Source organism: Rattus norvegicus, chromosome 2 (genome assembly GCF_021556685.1).
Source record: "Rattus norvegicus strain SHRSP/BbbUtx chromosome 2, alternate assembly SHRSP_T2T, whole genome shotgun sequence".
Taxonomy (NCBI): domain Eukaryota; kingdom Metazoa; phylum Chordata; class Mammalia; order Rodentia; family Muridae; genus Rattus; species Rattus norvegicus.
Genome location: NC_141535.1, coordinates 48,710,972 through 48,727,409, shown reverse-complemented (window position 1 = coordinate 48,727,409; position 16,438 = coordinate 48,710,972). Strand labels below are relative to the sequence as shown.

Sequence of the window (16,438 nt, the reverse complement as noted above, 5' to 3'; positions counted from 1 at the left end):
ATATCATATATTAACTTGAATTTGAATCTAACCCCCAGTGTTAGAAGGAAATAAAATCTTATACAAGGATGTGGGGAATCCAAGAAAGCCTTTATCTTTGTTGCCATATCACCCTATACAAGTTTCAGCCTATGATAATGCTAATGGATACCATAGTTTTGGATGCTGTGAGGTCAAACAACAACAAAAACGCAAAAACAAATGATAAAGCCAGCAATTAATAAATGACTTAATAGAGGGCATGGCATAAGGAGCAGGGAGCACATCTCAGGGCTACAGCCTTTGCCCAGAAGGAGAAAAGCCATGGGTCTGTCTCTTGATATTATAAGGGGACTCTTGATATTATATTATTTATGGCCAAAATCATTGCCATAAAGCAATGAGAGGTTCTGCCAGAGCCTGACCAATACAGAGGCGGATGCTCGCAGCCAACCACTGGACTGAGCACAGGGTCCCCAATGGAGTAATTAGAGAAGGGACTGAAGGAGCTGAAGGGGTTTGCGAGCCCATGGAAGGAACAACAATATCAACCAACCAGATTCCCTAGAGCTCCCAGGGACTAAACCACCAACCAAAGAGTACAGATGTGGGGATCATGGCTCCAGCCACATATGTAGCAGAGGATGGTCTTGTTGGGCATCAATGGGAGGAGAGGCCCTTGGTCCTCTGAAGGCTCGATGCCCCAGTGAAGGGGAATGCTAGGGTGATGAGGCAGGAGTGGGTTGGTGGGTGAGGAACACCCTCATAGAAGGAGAGGGAGGGAGGATAGGATAGGGGGTTTGCAGAGGGGAAACCTGGAAGGGAGTTAACATTTGAAATGTAAATAGATAAAATACCCAATAAAAATGTTTAAAAATGACAAACTTTAGCCTGGGTACAGCAGTAAAATCTTTGCACTCAGGAAGCTGAGACAGGAGGATTGCTATGACTCCAAGGCAAGCCTGTGATATGAGGTTCAGACCCTACCTTGACTACATTCCCAACTGCAAAAATAAAATCAAGTTTTGGGGTCTAGTGCAAGAAAACAGGAGTACATTCGAAAGCTATTGCATATTGTAAATACATCTGCAGGCACATATACATTAGGCAGTATACGGCAACTGCATGGGGCAAACAGATGAACTTTTTGACTCGTGATTCAAATGACTTCAAATCTACATGCTAAGTAAAACAACTGTACATAATTGGTCAGTTTCACACAGAAAATAGTAATAATAACTCTTCGCAAAGACAAAATAGCAGCTCAACCTAGTAAACGAAAACAGCTTTAGCATATACCATGTGGAGGAAAAACAAGCACTCTTTGGAACACAAGTCAAACTTCATTGTTATGCCCAAAGGGTTGGCCCAGAGTACATTCTGTTGAGAAATTAAAGACTTATCTTGCCATGATCCTAGGCATTAGTTTGGTTCTGTTTTTCCCTTTCATTACTTCAAAATCTGCTGTTGGCTGAAAGTAGCATGTGATATTTTCTAATCCAGTAAAGCAAAGCCCCCGTGTCTCTTCTTCATTCACTCCTCCAGCTGAGTCTCAAGTTCAAGTTAAGATGCTGACTTAGCAGAAATGTCCTGCAGAGTAGCACAGTGACTTCTGCCCCTAACCAAAGACAGTTGTCATTTATAATCCTCAAGGAAGTCTTCCACAAACAGCAAACTGTGTACCCAGGTCTGTTTGTTATTTGATTATCCAGCTTAATCCCATTAGATGCTGATCTTTTAGAGAGCATAGAAAACTGCTGACAAAATGAGTCTGTAAACATTCAAGATTCTGTATGTGGGCCACATCCAGCTACATAATTAGCCTCTGTAAAAGCTGGTGCGCACGCTTCTTCCGATTTAATCAAAGGAAGTCTCAAGTGAGAATAAAACCACCCGAAGTCTTAGAGTAAAATCTTATAAGGCACTGTGTCTAAGAGGAGCCTACTTTTCTTCCTCACTCAGGATCTATGGATTCTTGATGATTGTTTTCTTCGTGAGATGGTCAAATGCTTTAATCTGTCAGAAAACTTAATTTGCAATGTATGGAGAACTTCCCATTTCTGTTTATCATAATTCCTGTATTTTCAGGGGTATAGACATTATGCGTTGTGCCAGTCATTGTATTAGAGGACACAAAGAAGTAAACAATTTGTTTGGTTATGTTTATAAATTTTAAACATCTTAAAAAATATAGAGTCCATCTTGTATAAGATACCAGAGAATAGTTTCTGGATAAAAGTCAATACCTAAGAAATCATGGTATGTTCAATAGTGGGGCTTTATGAAATGATTAGTAAATCATTTCAGTGGGGATAGAAATTAATTCATCTGAACTTCAGTAACTATTATTAATAAAACTCTGAGCCAATATAAAATTCCAGGCACCATGAACAAAATGGATTATTTGCTCATAACATCCTTCCATCACCAATTAAATGGGCTTAATGAATAACCTCACACAATCATCTGTTCACACAGAATAAGACTTACACAAGCATTATCATATAGGTGTGTTTGCAAAAAATGAATCTTTATAAGCACAGGATACTTTCCTTTATAATATAAATTTATCTTTTACCAAAATGGTGAAAACACAAAAGAAATACAATGTACAGTTGTAATTTTACCTGAGAGATTTTTTACAATTTAGCAGGGTCCATCCACAAAAGACAATGTGAATAGTGTTTCTGGAATCAAAATAGCATATGACAAATGTCATAAAACTAAATGTTTATGACTTCCTTTTGTAAACTGGTAAATGTTTAAAAGCTACCCTTCTGTAATGGCAGGTAGGGTATTAACAATTAGCATAGCTTAACTAAACCAAGTGTATTTTCCCTAAAAATGTAAGGTAGGGATGCCATGAAATTTTGGGAGTGGTAAAAAGATGACTTCCTCTTCCAGGAAAACACAGCAAATCAAAGGAACCAGCATCTAAACACGAGGGAGAGCATGGCACTAAGCGAGGGATGGGAGGAAGTGTTAGGCGAGAGGCTGGAACCAGTCAGAAGGTGCAGGATGAAGTCTGTCTCATTGCGACTGACATGATGATAAAGTGCCTTTTACTATATTTATACACCTTCTCGAATACTAAATCACTCTTGTCAAATGGAAGTGTTTTGGGAAAAGATTCCACATTTAATAAGCATGTTTTGGACATTTGCGCTGTCTTAGTTTCCTTTCTATTGCTGTGAAAAAATGCTATGGCCAAGGCATATATTTAAAAGGCATTTAACTGGGCTCTTGGTTCCAAACGGTTAGCAGAATCTATGGTGTCAGAAAAAGAGGGGGCAGAAAATGCTTGGTGGAAGAAACAGCTGAGAATTTACAACTGCAACATGAATCATGAATTTACAATGGAGGGAGGTTTTTGAAACCTCAGCCCCCCTCGTTACTCCCCATCCAGTGGTACACGTCTACAACAAGGGCACATACATTTCCTAATTCTTCCTAAAAACATACTAGCCATGGCCCAAGTCTTCAAATGTCAAAGATTTATGGGGGCCATCCCATTGAAACCATTGCATGTGTCTCTGTTAAAATTCATTCAAACATTTTTTATGCTTTTCTCTTTTTAATTTTTAAATGAGAGTTTAATGCATATATTTTGATAGTCAGGAAGACCAGAAGTCAGAGGCAATTCTCAACTACATCAAGAATTTGAGACTAACCTAAGATATGAAAATGGTTCTCTCTAAAAAGAAAAGAAGCCCTGGGTCCTGCTAAGACTGAACCCCCAGTGAACTAGATTGTTGGGGGGAGGGCGGCAATGGGGGGAGGATGAGGAGGGGAACACCCATAAGGAAGGGGAGGGGGAGGGATTAGGGGGATGTTTGCCCGGAAACCGGGAAAGGGAATAACACTCGAAATGTATATAAGAAATACTCAAGTTAATAAAAAAATAAATAAATAAATAAAAAGAAAAGAGTTGATAATCAAATATGATGTTGAGAAGAATTAATAGCAACTTTGTTACTTAACCTAGTGATGAATGGAGAGCATTTTAAATAGGGAGCACAGGAGAAAAGTATTGATGGCTGTGAAATAATAATTTTTGTGACTTATTAAAGTTGAGAAGTCTTGAGAGACCTATGAGATGTTGTTATGCTTGAAATTAGGGTATGAAGTTTATACAAAGGTTCAAACATATTTTCCCTACTTACCAGGCTGTCATCAAAGAATAAAGTGATGTTTTTCAGACAGAATGTAGGCACTGAAGACTAATGAGGGTGAGAGCAAACTTTGATAAAGAAAATAGAGGTAAAGCAGAAAATGGGAGACATAGGAAATCATTAGAACCCAAAGTCAGATTGACAGCATCTGTTGTAGTCTTCTATATCATTGACCATGTGACTACACCCAGGACTTCAGGATTCCGTGTTGTAAAGTGGGAAGAAGTTAAGAACAGCATTTAGTTCATAGGGTTAATCTCTGGGTTGTCTTTCACTTTCTGAAAGATGGCCCACGTTTACCTCATTTGACAATATAAAGGTCTGGCGTATAACTCAGGGGTTGCTGCAGCCAATGCTGTACTGCCGTGAATAGACAACACCATGACCACGGCGACTCTTGTAAAGGAACATTTGCTGGAATATGGCTTATAGATTCAGAGGTTTAGTCCATTATCACCATGGCAGGAAGTATGCTGCACGAAGGAAGCTGAGAGTTCTACTTCCGGAGTGGTGGGCGGTAGCAAAAGAGAGGCACTGGGCCTGACTTGAGCATTTGAAACCCTAAGGCCCCACCGCCAGTGCCACATTTCCTTCAACAAGGCTTACTTACTCCAACACGACCGTACCTTGTACTAATGCTACTTCTTGGTGACCAAGCATTCAAAACTATGAGCGTATGGGGGCCGATTCTACTCAAACCAGCACGGTGGTAGAGAAAGAACTTAGGATATAGACTGGGTTTGGTCCACGACATCTGAACTGAAACTCAGCATGCGCCAAAGCCAACGTTGCTGGGCTTGGCTGTATAAATATCTAGTTCCCACAGAACTAATGCACACATTTTTGTTTGAAGATCCCAGAAAGAACAGGTTGTTCCTAGACCCGTACTGCCAAATCCTCTCTGTGTGCCTTATGCTTGTTGACATTAGAAATCCCATAATTGATGACAAATTTTTCAAATAACAATGCTGGATACATTTTAAAATATAGATTCCAGGATGATGAACCCACCCTTCAAGGGGCATGCCACAGTTTTAGTCTTTCTTAAGAAAGTACACTGAAGACGATGCCTATAAAGGAGATACAGCTTTAAGCACGTGGCATGGAGTGGGAAGAGAGAAAACAAAACAGTTTTTGGTTTTGTTTTTGTTTTTTAGAATGGACTGAGATAAGCATTCTTAGCTACTATGTCAATTGAATGAGGAGCTCTTGCTTTAAAAAAGTGTGGCGATCACTCTTTTCCCATCATGACCAACAGCTACTCTCCTATTGGGCCTCAGTTTTACCCCCCTAAGGACGAAGTAAAATGATTCCACACAACACACTGAACATTCTGCTTTCTCATGATAGGCATTCAGTAAAGGTCTGTGCTCCCTGTGCTTCTGGCTCTGCAAAATGGTTCTGTCAGACCAGCCGTCCTACCTCATGCTCTCTTGATGTTGTAACACATGACTGTTAGTGATGACTTATGGAAGCAGGTTTTTATGCTGGGGTAGAAGATGGTGGTTTGAAAGCAATAATGGTAGCAAAGAATGTGTAAGTGCGCGGGGCAGTCATAGCTTCATACACAATAGTTACTTCACAAAGCATGTAATCTAAGGATTGTTTTATATTAGGCTCCAAACCGAGAACTTTTTGAACATGAGTCTAAAAAGTTATAAAAATTAAAATTAAAATTGAGAGCAATGGTATCTCTTATTATGACAATTTGACTGTATTCTTAGCAATATACATGGTGTCTGTATAAAATACCATTGTCATAAAGACATTGTCATGAAGACATATGTCATAAAGACATAAATTACTTCATAATCTTTTAATGTCTTTTAATTATTGAATATAGATCTTTAATACAATTTTTATGATTACAGTTCCCCTCCCTGAACTTTTCCCAGATCCTCCCTACTTCCCCATCCTCTCAAATCCACGCTCTTTCCTGCTCTCTCTCATTAGAAAAAAAGTCATAAAGTAACACTAACAAACATAAAATTAGCCACAGAAAAAGCAAAACACACATAGACAAGTGCAGAGAGTCACACACTTTCTCACAAACGGCAAGCTCACAGGAACACAAAACTGGAAACCATTCTATAGCAAAAGACATGTAAGGTTAAAACAAAACTTCAAAGATATCACTGAGTGCATTTCACGTTGACCCTCCACTGCGGGCACGGCCTGCACTTATAGCCAACTTCGTCTTAATCCACTTTTAATCTAAGACTCAGTGACAATAAAACTTATGTCACTTCTCCAAACCTCAAAGGACTTGACATTTTGTATTTTTTTTCTTTTTCGTTTATTATTTTCACAAAAATTCTGAGACAAGGAGTGCAAGCTGACAGGAGCCTGATGAAGCATTTGTCCTACTTCTCATTCATTTCAAATCCAAGACTAACAAGCTGTGTAACTGCAAGGTCTGGTGTTTTTTAATATTAGCCATTGCACCAAAGTATAGGAGAATAAGTCTTCAAGTGTCGAAAGGAGAAGAGTTTGAAGCATAGCCTGTGCGTGGGGAAAATGTGAAAAGTACCTGCTGCTTCCTCTTTTCCTGTCAGTCAGTTCCGGTCTAGATTTGCTCAGAAGAAATTCGGCAAAGCGTAGATGCCCCACAGACTTCTGATCTTCACACATCTGACACACTTCCACACAGGTGGAAATTCAGAGTTGACATGTCACTTTAAAAAGTTTTCTCTTTGTCATGATAAAATTTTGCTAAAAAGTATATTCACCCTGATGAAAAAATAAAAAATACAGGGCTAGTTTTACAGGACATGACGTTGATTGTTCATGGATATCCAGGTTATCTTCTCAGTGACTACTTATTTTAATAATGTGAAAATAGAGAAAAATGAAGTCAAAGTATTTCAGCTTTGATTGAATTTAATTGCTGTGTACCAAAGAAAATCCTAACGTGGAGAGGTTTTGTCCTCTGACCCCTTTGTATTTCCTGCTGTAGTAACATTACTGTTTCTCTCTTCTAAACATTTTCACCAGTGTCTGTTATTTCTTGTATATTTGTTTTCTTTATACTTTAGCAGTGAAACAGAATGCATGATATTAAAATAGGAATGATTACTCAGAAGAGAGAGAGAGAGAGAGAGAGAGAAGAGAGAGAGAGAGAGAAACAGAAACCAAAAGACATAAATCCATATCAGATGTCTATAAACCAGACTTGTGCTGCCCTCTTTTGGAATAAGTGAAGCATGTTTTATTTTGACTGGGCATTTTACTGTCCTCTCTATCTTGCCACACTGCTGAGGAAACAAAAGCATTGCCGTCAATCAACCTATTTTTTTTTTTTTTGGCTAAGAAAATAAATGGAGAATCATTTTAATTTGATGGAGTCACACAAATTAAGTTAGCAAAGAATTAGTGTCATACTAAATAAAAGTATATTTGCTTCAAGTACTTGTAGAATCCAGATTAGGTGATAGTTCAACAACGACAATACTCACCTTCTCATCAATGTATGAGTTGTCATGTAAGCCTTAAAATACTTATTTAAGTGCAAATTTGTATATAAAATGAAACAGACTTGTACATGATTGTTTTTTGAAACATTTTATTCAATTATGAAAAACCCAGAGCAAACCTTAAATATACCATAACGAAGAGGAACATTGAGTATATTTTCATTTCTATCATACTTAGACCCATTTGGGAAATGTAAAGTCGTATCAAAATTATCACTGCCCATCAAGGTGGTAAGCAAATGCTCGGTGAGTCGGTAGAGGCTTCTAAGGGTAGATAATGCGTCTGAGAATATTAACCTTTCTTCCTACTACAGACAAGCCAATGGCAACAAAAATAAACAAAATGCACTGTCTGTCTGTGCTTTGCTGAGATGGACAACATCAGGTGAACACAGTGCCTGTCAGATTCCTCAGCAGCATGACCTCATTTGGGGAGAAATTGTTCGCAACTCTAGGAAAGATTATTTATATGGATCCTCATGAAATCCTCCTAGCACGCAAGTCTCAAACAGCAAACAAAGGCATTACTGGATTTGAAGCAACACCAACGTGACCCCAAATCTTCAGGCTGAAGAAGAATTAGTGCTGAGACAACCCTGGTTTTTTTTGGTTTTTTTTTTTTACATCATTTTCAAAGAACTTTAAAGAAATCCTTTTTCACAGAATTAAACTTTTTCCCTAAGGGTTGCAGAAATTACTGCCCGTAACCTCCTGTGTGGAAAAAAATCACCTTAGTAATTCCCAAAATAGAGGAAAAAAAAGTTAAATTCTTGGCCTCATTAAAACATTTCAAGAACAACTGTCAATAATTCCCAACAACAGCAAGGACCAATCGCTTTTAATATAGATTGGATGTAAATAGATTATAGTCATTAAAATACACAGTTATCTCCATTCCTAATAAAAAATTAAAATCAATAATCGTCACTTGAGTATTGTTCTAAGGCCCAATTTGATATTATTTCACAGTTTTAAGATGTCTACATCAAAACTACTTATCATGTGAATATATTTACTGATATTTCAAACCTTATCTCATTTAATATTTTTACATGTATATGCAAATGTATATGATATAAATGCCCACACAATTTGTTCATTAGTGGTTATTTCAGAAGAACGACTCAATGTATTGACACAGATGTTGAGGAAAAATTATCAACTCACTGACTAAAGTTGTATTATCAGAGGCCTAATTTTTACATAACAAAGATGTTGCAAAGAGGGTCATCATGACAAGGTATGACTGAAGCTAAACTATGGGATTGTGTGGGAGTCAAAATACCCAGGTGGATATTGAAGAGCGAACCTAGATCTATAGATAAGTAATTTGCTTGATTTGGGGTAAGAAAATTAAATAGAGATTGTCTAGACAGAATGACCTCATTGCATATATTTGCTTCTACAGTAGTCTAAATCTAATGAAAATTCTAAATTACTTTATTGAATAAATGTTTTTAGTTATGTATATATATTGCTTTCTACGAGAGATTGGCAATTCTACAATAGCCATATTAAATTCTCCACTCATAACAAAAAAAAGTCAAAGTTCTATGAAGTGAAGGTAAAAAAATGAAATTTGATTTATTCCTTGTTGTTAGTGTTTATCTCTTTTAATGCTCTATTATCAAATGCTGGCGCTTAAACATGCATTTCAGACATTACTTTCAGAGTATTTTATACTTTAAACAATTAAGAATCGGGAAAATGAGAATATAAGGGAAATGCCAATTTGTTTGTATTTTTTATTTTTATATTTCTTTGTGCATTGCATTGTATTGTTTTAGATTTAATATATTTCTGTGGTTCTTTAGATTGTCTGCTATACTTAAAGAATGGAATATCTGAATGACAAAAGGAAAAATAGACGATAGAATTTAAGTGTTAGGGTTAAGATTAAAACTGCCTGATGAAAGTAAGGTAAAACACTACACATGACAAAGGGAATCAACAGTACCTGGGGAAGGGAGCTGGTTAAAAAGTTAACTTGTGAAAAGAAATTAGCTTCATGCCTAGATCGCTTGCATTGATTTTGTATAAAAGAAACACATAACATAAAATGATCTTGAAAATTCAGGGTAAGAACTAATAGCGATTTGGGGTATTTAAAACACAAGTAAATATAGCAGCTGACAAATGTCTATGGCGAATGATCTCAAACAGAAACAGGGCAACCTTGAAGCTCTGCAGATCAGTAGGCATGTTTTTTTGTGGAGTAATTTCAGATTCTTACAGAGATAAGTAAGACATTTCTACAGCTTTTCAGTTCAGAAAAAATTAAATCTGTGTGTGTGTGTGTGTGCATGTGTGTGTGGTGTGTGTGTGTGTGCATGTGTGTATGGTGTGTGTGTCTGTGTGTGTATGTGTGTGTGTTGTGCATGTGTGTGGTGCGTGTGTGTGGTGTGTGTGTGTGGTGTGGTGTGTGTGTGTGTGTGGTGTGTGTGTGTGTGTGTCTGTGTGTGTGTGGTATGTGTGTGCATGTGTGTATATGTGTGTGTGGTGTGTGTGTCTGTGTGTGTGCATGTGGTGTGTGTGTGTGTATGTGTGTGTGTTGTGCATGTGTGTGTTGTGTGTGTGTGGTGTGTGTGTGGTGTGGTGTGTGTGTGTGGTGTGTGTCTGTGTGTGTATGTGTGTGTGTGGTGTGTGTGCATGTGTGTATATGTGTGTGTGGTGTGTGTGTATGTGTGTGTGTGTATGTGTGTGTGTGCATGTGGTGTGTGTGTGTATGTGTGTGTGTGTGTTGTGCATGTGTGTGGTGTGTGTGTGTGGTGTGTATATGTATGTGTGTGGTGTGTGTGTGTGGTGTGTGTGTGTGTGGTGTGTGTGTGGTGTGTGTGTGTGTGTGTGTGTGCATGTGTGTGTAACTTCCCATGCACCTGAGAAATCCAGGTCGTCAGCATTTCAGCATTCGTCCTCAAGGTCAGCTACTTGATTCCTCCCTTCATTCTATTATTGGCCACTATCTGTAATCAACCAGTTCTTATTGATGTTGGCAAATGTGATGTGGTGTGTCCATTCCTTATGTCTTCCAAAAAGCACCAAGGAGTGGATTTTGGCAATCCTTAGCCTTTGCCAGAATTCTGATGTGAGAGAGAAACTGGAAAGATGAGCATGGAGATTGAGAAGCAGAAGCAGATTCCAGGAATGGAGAGCATCTCTCACCATTCACAAATGTAACAGCAGAGAAAACTACCAGGGTGCATCTAAAGGAAGTTCATGTGAAGAGCAGAGGTGGGGGAAATGTTATGCAGCCAATCCACACCCAAGACCCACAAAGAGCAGACAAAATGTCTATCCTTTTCTGTAAAAACAGGTTTTCTGCTTTGAGACCTCAGATTGATCAAAGGAGTTAATGATGGACAGCGAGAATTGATATATTGATTTTATTCCTTAAGAACTCCATACATAATATTTTGATCACATTAATCTCCCACTTCTCCATCTAACTCCACCAAGATCCACTGTCACTTCCCAACACCATGCTCCACCTCTGTATACCCTTTTCCTTTTAATACATCCAATGCTTCCCTGAAACTCAGGGATGTGCAGTCATCTGCTGGAGCAGTCAACCTATCAGAGGCCACAAAAGTATACTGACTCTCTCTTCCCCAGAAACCATCAACTTTCCTTAGCTCCCAGGTTACATATGTGGACTCATATGTTCCCATCCCCTACATGCTAGGATAATGACTGGTTTGATCTTGTGAAGGTCTTATGTCTGCAACCACGGCTGCTGTAAGTACAGGAGGATGGGGATTCTGTCAGATCCACAAGCCACTGTTACTCTCTGGATCTTACAATCCTTCTGCCTTCCCTATTCAGAAATGGCTTCTGCGTACTGAGGGGGGTGGGTAGTGATATCCCATTTATCTGCACTGTGACCAATTGTGACTTTCTTCCTTACCCACTATCCATTGCACAAAGATACCCTTCTGGTGAGGTTGGGAACCTGCACCAATCCTTATTGAAATCTTGATGCTTTAAGCATACTTTCCTATAACTGAAATGTGGAAAATTACCATCTATTACTTAGGCAGTATACCAGCATGGTGCCTGAGAATGAGAGCCTTAAAGAGAGGTGATAATGTGTAGAGGACACAGGTAGGGAATGTGAAATGGAGAATTGAGAGTTCCTTATCTTAAGGCAGGGGTCTCATGATCCCAGCATGGCCCATTTCTGTTCATAGGTCAGAACAGAGATCAAACATACTGACCTTCTGGGGCTTTCTCTATGCTACCTGATGCCCAAGACAATGTTTTGACATCCTTGCTACAGAGATTGAGTTTCTTCCCAGGAAGGGGCTCACCACCAGCTTCTGAGGGTCCCTCATGGTGACAACTCAAAAAGCATTGCCTTCTCTTCCTTACTAGAAGCCCAGTGTAGATTCTGTGGTCAAGTAATAACCCCAGAGAATATTCATATTTTGCCTTCTTATTCTCTTTTACTCAGGGACTTATGCAGACTACATATAAAATTCAATTATGGGCAACTAAACTAGAAAGAAAAGCTAAATGGAGGTAAAGTGCTTCCAGTACAAACATGAGCACCTGAGTTTTAATCCCCAACAGTTAAGTAAAAGCCAAGCACTGTGTGTGTGCATGAATAACTCAATGGATGAGTGGAGGCATGCAGAGCTTGTGAGCTCACTGGCCATCCAGTTTGACAAAAATGGTGAACCCAAGAATCAGTGAAAAACTTAACCTAAAAAACAAAATTGTAAGGTGGAGATTGACATATAAAAATACTCAACATCAACCTCTGGTCTTCATATATGTTCACATATGCAAACATGCACACGCACAGAGAAGCTTTTCCCTAATTTCACGTTCATTTCTTTGTTTTCTATAGAGGTTTGAGGCTCAGAACTCAAGTTCTCCTGATGACCATGCACAAGGACAATCCAATTCCAATAAATAAGGAAAATGAAAACACAGGACGGGGATCCTTGAAACATTAGTAAGCTGTTGAGAATGCCCTTACCCATCCACACCTTTGTTTATTTATAGAAATTTGGCTGCATTGTTTAAGCTGCTGGTTCTCAGGCAGTCCTCAAGGTCATATTGCATTGGCTCTGAAGACTTGTCAGGTAATATAAGTCATTCTGTTCTATAGGATTCTAGTTAGGCATACAGTAAGTCCGATGAAGGGAAGTAGCAATTATGTTCAAAGAATTAGATGTGCTTTTCTTGCGTGTGTGTGTGTGTGTGTGTGTGTGTGTGTGTGTGTGTGTGTGTGTGTTTACCTTTACTTGTTTTAAATAAACCAGAACTGACTTCATAACACACATATTTGATATGCATTACTATGTGATCCAATAAGATTCAGGGGATAAGGTTGGTTTTCGAATCACATCATTTGTTTTCTGTTTTCTTTTTTCAAAATTTAAATTCTAATTTTTAGAGGAAAACACATGATAGAAAAATAAAATGTCATATACAAAGACATTTTAAGGTAACAGATTTTAAAAATTCCCTTTTGAAATATCAATGATGAGTACATTTGTTATTCCACAACAATTTTTATTGGATATTTTTATTTACATTGCAGTTGTTATTCCCTTTCCCAGTTTCCCCTCCACAAACCTCCTCTCCCATCCTCCCTCCCCCTGCTTCTATGAGGATGCTCCCTCACCCACCAACTCATTCCCACCTCACCTCCCTAGCATTCCCCTACACTGGGGCATGCATTCATAGGATCAAGAGCCTCCCCTCCCAGTGATGCCCAAAAAGGCCATCCTCTGCTACATATGCAGCTGGAGCCGTGGGTCCCTCCATGTGTATTCTTTGGTTGGTGGTTTAGTCCCTGGGAACTCTGGAGGGTCTGGTTGGTTGATATTGTTGTTCTTCCTATGGTGTTGCAAACCCCTTCAGCTCCTTCAGTCCTTCCTCTCACTCCTCCATTGGGGTCTCACTGCTCAGTCCCTGACTGGCTGTGAGCATCCGCATCTGTATTGGTCAAGTTTTGGCGAAGCCTCTCAAAGGACAGCTATACCACACTCCTGTCAGCAAGCCCTTCTTGACATCAGCAATAGTGTCTGGGTTTGATGTCTGCATATGGGATGGATTCCCAGATCGGGTAGTCTCTGGATGGCCTTTCCTTCAGCCTGCTCTACTCTTTGTCCTCATATTTCCTTTAGACAGGAGCAATTCTGGGTTAAATATTGGAAATGAGTGGGTAGCCCAATCCCTCAACCAGGGGCCATGGTGGATATAAAAATAAGTATGCTCATATCTAGTACTTCACTGATGTGGTCCATTTGATAACTCATACTTTACTCGTTAGAACTAATGGATATAATATAATGACAAGAAACTATTATTTGTTGAAAATTAGTGTTTCAGACATAAGACTAAGATACTAATCCTAATAGGAATGACCACCAAGGAGAGAAACAGTACATCAGTAAACTTCTGATCACTATAAAAACATAAATAAATAGTTTAACATTTATTAGTACCATTTAACAATTGAAGAAACCACAGGAAAGAGTTAAAGACCAAAGAGAAAGCAGGTGGAAGGGGTAATATTTAAGACTCACTCTTCCTAATCCCCAATCTACACCTTGAAGAAATCCGACCAACATATGCTGCTTTCAGGTTTTTGCTTTAGTTTTGTTTCATTTCGTTTATTCTGGTTGGCCAATTTGACATAACAAAGTGAGATGATGCATCTGTTTTGTGTGAGTTGAACTTCTTATGTTGGCACTAAATGTCTCGTCTATGGTGTTGTTCTGAGCATCACTGTTTGCAGGGAAGTGTCATCAAGCTCTATCACAATGTGACAGTGTAAGTCTTGTGCTAACACTGTCAGAGTATATCTGCATGAGCATTGTACTTTGTGGAGAACAGGTTATGATTTCCCACAGTGCTCTGCAGCAGTTCAGGAGAGCATCTTGGAAGCTGTAGAGTAGCAGAAGCTTCCCCCACTAACGTATGAAGGCAAAGACATCAGACTGTTTACAGAAGGTTGAAAAAACTGTCTTGGTTTTCCTTTTCTTCTTTCCTTCCTTCCTTCCTTCCTTCCTTCCTTCCTTCCTCCCTCCCTCCCTCCCTTCCTTCCTTCCTTCCTTCCTTCTTTCCTTATTTCCTCCAGCCCTATCTTTTTTCATTCCTTTCCTTCTTTCTAGTTCTCCTCTCCTCTCCTCTCTTCCTCTTCTTCTTCTTCTTCTTCTTCTTCTTCTTCTTCTTCTTCTTCTTCTTCTTCTTCTTCTTCTTCTTCTTCTTCCTCTTCTTCTTTCTCTTCTCTCTCTCTCTCTCTCTCTCTCTCTCTCACTCTCACTCTCTTCCCCCCCCACCACCACTCCTCTCTCTCCTCTCCTGAGACATTGTCTTTCTAGTAGCCTAGACTGTCCTTGAACTCACAGCCCTCCTGCTTCAGCTCCTGGAGGCTGAGATTAGCAGCCTCCATCAGTCACCCAACCTGCCTGTATTTTTGTCATTTATCTTTTGCTTCAAGGCTACCATTTCCCCAGGTGAGAAGAAAAGATTTTCCTATTGATTACTGTTCATTTTTCTCAACACTCTGAGTCTTCTCCAGGTTATTTAAACATTTAAGGCATCTCTGGATAAGAAGGACTTTTGGATCTCAGTGAGGTTTGCCGAGGTTTTCAGTGATTCACTAACTGTTGTCATCGCCACATTAAGAAGAGCTATCTCTTCTATTATCATGCCACGGTGAAAGCAGGAATCCCTGCTATGAAAGGTATTTTAAAGTTCTGAGCCCTTCACAGTAAGTTACCAGGGATAAAGCCAGAGTCCCTGGCCAGCCAGGACCTGTGACCTATCTCCTCCAGTGAACCTTCACAACTTGCAACCCAGAAGAATCTCTCTATGACGAATGAAATGTTCTTATCCCTTCGATTCCTTTTAAGCATTTCCAAGTTATTCTATGCTTAGGAACTTTGCTGTATCTACATAGAAGCTGAATTCCTTTCGTCAAAAAGTTTAATTGTCGGGAGTAGTTCATAACTCCCTGTAAGTTCAGCTCTAGGATATGCTCCCAAGTATTTTGATAACAGCATATGGAATTGCAATAATATCCTAATGGCAGTTTTACATAAGCAGAGAAGACCTGGCTGTTCTAGAGTGGACTTTAGGAAATAAAAATGCATTTGTTTGCTTTCATTTATTCATAGTACTTTGTTTTCCTTTTATTTTGAGGTTATAATTGCGTCATTTCTCCTTTCCCTCCCTGTAAACCTTCATATATATACCCCCTCCTAGATACAGTTCAAATTTACGGCCTCTTTTTTATTAATTGCTTTTAAATGTGAATGTATATTCATAAGTATTTCTAATATATAAATGCAACCTAGTCAATCAGTACTATGTTTCTCACATGTATGTTTTCAGGACTGTCCAGTTAGCATTTGGTAACCAATTGGTGTGCTCTTCCCTGGGCAAGTTAGTTCTCTTGCTCTCAGCAGCTCCTTCGTAGGCTTGAAGCCTCATGGCCTTTCCACCTTCCACTTGAAATGGCCACAGTTACCATCCTTTCTTTAGTTCATGTTTAGGCCATGATGTTGGCACGTTGGTAAGACATTTTGTATAGCTCTAGTTAGTGCTAACAAGGATAGGTCCAACTGTATTAGACACTTAGAAAAAGGAAAGTTAAGGAAAGGGAACACATGGGATATTAATATACATGCAAAAATAAACTTCAGAAATTCCCAAAGAAAACAGAGAAGACAACCCAGTCTATGAAGGTTCCCATCAGTTTCATGGAACACGTTTAGTGTTCAAGAAGCTGGAGTTGAGTTTAATTCCCAGTATTCATGTGAGAAAACCGGCTGTGATGAACATGCTTGTAATCTC

The 16,438-nt window shown here is 39.1% G+C and overlaps 1 long non-coding RNA gene across 2 annotated transcripts in view; it reads right to left on the bottom strand.

The window, feature by feature from the left end:
* LOC147996079 (uncharacterized) overlaps positions 1 to 7,312 on the bottom strand; it is a 127,861-nt gene extending 120,549 nt beyond the window's left edge. For both annotated transcript variants that reach the window (XR_015670873.1, XR_015670869.1), the window contains exon 1: positions 6,682 to 7,312. This is a non-coding gene — a long non-coding RNA (uncharacterized LOC147996079). The remainder of the gene's footprint in view (positions 1 to 6,681) is intronic.
* Positions 7,313 to 16,438: the final 9,126 nt, after the last annotated feature.